Genomic DNA, 3,333 nt, shown 5'->3' on the forward strand with positions numbered 1-3,333 from the left:
AGTGGGGGCGGGGTTAGGTGTGGGGGCGGGAATCGGTGCAGGGACGGAGATCGGCGTGGGGGCGAGTTTGGCGTGCGAACGGCTAGGCGTGTCAGTGCTTTATTCCCATGAGAATCTATGGCCACCTTCATTTTCCAGAGCATTTTCTTTGTTTGAGATGGGAATAGCCACAGGAGACTACTTCTCTACCGACCTCTGTCTCCTACCTTTCCGAGGTGTAACTCATCTACCTGACTGTACCTGCAGTTTTCCCGCTGAAACTGCCATCTATCACTCGTGTAAATTCTTCATTACCGTTAAGCACGAGTCCATTTGATCTATGCGATCCAAGAGGATTTTCATCCTTTCTTCCTGCAGACTATCATCAGAATCATTGAATCTCTTCCTAATCTCCGACATCCTCCAGGAAGAGCACGTCACTGTACGAACGACCATCTCTGCACCTTAATCTGTAGACCCAGAAAAAGGCAGAGTCTTACAGCTTTACAAAAGACTACTCTTGCATACATTAGTACCTGTATTTTATACTTAAATCATTCTACCAAATATCATAAGACAGGCATTTAAAATGATAAACCATCACCCTACTGAATTTTGTGGATTTTTAGAAATAAAACAGACCAACATTTACCTTTTAAGAGACTGAAACCCACTGAGCTGATCTCCGGCTGTGAGTCACAGCCGTAGAACACGAAACAGACCCTTCGGTCAAACTTGTCCATGCCGAACAAATGTCCGAACCTAATCTCGTCCCATTTGCCAGCACTTGTGCGATAACCCGCAAAATACTTCCTATTCATATACTCATCCAGATGCCTAATAAATGTTGCAATTGTACCAGCCTTCATAGCTTCCTCTGTCAGCTCATTACATAAACGCACCACCGTTGCGTGAAAAGTCTCCCCTTAGGTCCCTTTTATATCTTTCACCTCTCACGCTAAACCTATGCCCTCTAGTTTTAGATTCCCCCTCCCCAGGGAAAATACCTTGTCTATCTCTTTGATTCATGCTCATGAGTTTATAAACCTCTGAGGTCACCAGTCAGCCTCCGACACTGGACGGAAAACAGCCCCAGCCGACACAGTCTTTCCCTTTCGCTCAAACCCTCCGAACCTGGCAACATCGTTGCAAATCTTTTCAGAACCTTTCAAGTTACACAATATCCTTCTGATAAGTGGAGAACAGAATTGCAAACAATATTGCAGGATGGGCAAACCAATGTCCTGAACAGCTGCAACATGACATCCCAACTGTTGTATTCAATGCTCTGACCAATAACGGAAATCATACCAAATATCTTCACTATCCTATCTACCTGCGCCTCTACTTTCGAGGAGTTATGAACCTGCACTGCAAGGTCTCTTTGTTCAGCAACACTCCCTAGGACCTGACTATTATGTGTATCAGTCCTGCTAAGCTTTGCTTTTCCAAAATGCAGAACCTTGCATTTATCTAAATTAAGCTCCATCTGCCACTCCTCAGCCAATTTGCCCATCTGATCAAGATCCCATTGTAATCCAAGGTAACCTTCTCTATGGGAGACTGATTAGCAAAGTTAGATCTCACGGAATACAGGGGGAACTGTCCGCTACACCTTCAAAATGTTGGTGTCATCTGCAAACTTATTAACTATACCTCCTATATCCACATCCAAATAATTTATATAAATGACAAAAACACAGAGGACCAAGCACAGATCCTTGTGCCACTCCATTGATCACAGGCCTCCAATCCGAAAAACAATCCTCCATCACTGCCCTCTGTCTTCTACCTTTGAGCCAGTTCTGTATCCAAATGTTTAGTTCTCCCTGTATTCCGTGAGATCTAACTTTGCTAATCAGTCTCCCATGGGCAACCTTGTCGAACGCCTAACTGAAGTCCATATAGATTACATCTACCGCTCTGCCCTCATCAATCCTCTTTGTTACTTCTTTAAAAAACAGCTCAATCAAATACGTGACACATGATTTCCCACGCACAAATTCATGCCGACTATCCCTAATCATAGAACATAGAAAAGTACAACACAGAACAGGCCCGGTGGCCCACGATGTTGTGCCGAGATTTAGTCCTAATGTAAAACAATGTAACTTAACCTACGCACCCCTCAACTCAGATCAGAGCAGACCTCTGCAGTTCTGCCACACCCAGTTGTGAATGTTAATGGACAATTAAACAACTCACTGGAGGAAGCATCACAGATATGCCCACTCTTACTGATGGAGGGGTCTCACATATCCATACAAAAGATAAGATGACAGCATTTGCAGCAATTTTCAGGCAGATGCAAAGTGGCATGATCCATCTCAGCCTTCTCCAGCGGTTTCTAACATCATAGATGTGAATTTGAAGCCAGTTCGATTTAGTTCGAATAATATCAAGAAATGGTTAGGTAGTGTAAAGGCTATAGGTCCTGCTAATATTCTGGCAATAATACTGATCGCTTGTGCTCCAGAACTTGCCACCCACCAAGCCGAGTACCACTCCAGCACTGGCATCTTCCGACAATGTGGAACATTGCCCACTGATGTTCAACAAAACACAGGGCAATCCAACCCAGCCAATTTCCCTCTATCAGTCCACACTCGATCAGCAGTAAAGTGATGGAAGTAGTCATCAACTGCGCTATCAAGCAGCAGCTGCTCAGCAACAGCCAGCTGAGCGACACTCATTTTCGGTTCCACCAGGGCTACTCAGCTCCTGATTGGGCTACTGCCCTGATTCACCACCTGACAACCAGCTGAATCCTAGAGGTGAGGTGAGGGTGTCAGCCCAGTCCCACTCCAAGATCACTAATTTTAGCTGATTCCAGCCTCACCTCAGCTCATATACTGAAACTCTCATCCATCACGTGTTCTGATGTTTAGATAACTTACAGTGTGGAAAAAGGCCCTTCGGCCCAATTAGTCCATATCGACCCTCTGAAGAACAACCCACCCAGACCCATTTCCCTACATTTACCCTGTCACCTGTCAGTACGGGCAATTTAGCATGGCCAATTAGCCGAACCTGTATATCTTTGGACTGTGGGAGGAAACCGGAGCTCCCGGAGGAAATCCACGCAGACACGGTGAAAATGTGCAAACTCCACACAGACAGTTGACCGAGGCGGGAATTGAACCTGGGTCTCTGGCGCTGTGAGAAAGCAGTGCTAACCACTGAGCCACTGTACCGCCCATAACCAGACTTAATTATCCAAACACACTCCTGGCTAGCCTCCCAAACTCAACCTCCCTGTAATGTCAAGAAAAATCGAAAACTCTGTCGCCCACGTGCTCACTTCTCCCCAAACATCTTCATCCGTCAAAAGGCTCATATTCATAAGCAACAACA

The sequence above is a fragment of the Chiloscyllium plagiosum genome, unplaced genomic scaffold, assembly GCF_004010195.1.
Source record: "Chiloscyllium plagiosum isolate BGI_BamShark_2017 unplaced genomic scaffold, ASM401019v2 scaf_6270, whole genome shotgun sequence".
Classification (NCBI taxonomy): domain Eukaryota; kingdom Metazoa; phylum Chordata; class Chondrichthyes; order Orectolobiformes; family Hemiscylliidae; genus Chiloscyllium; species Chiloscyllium plagiosum.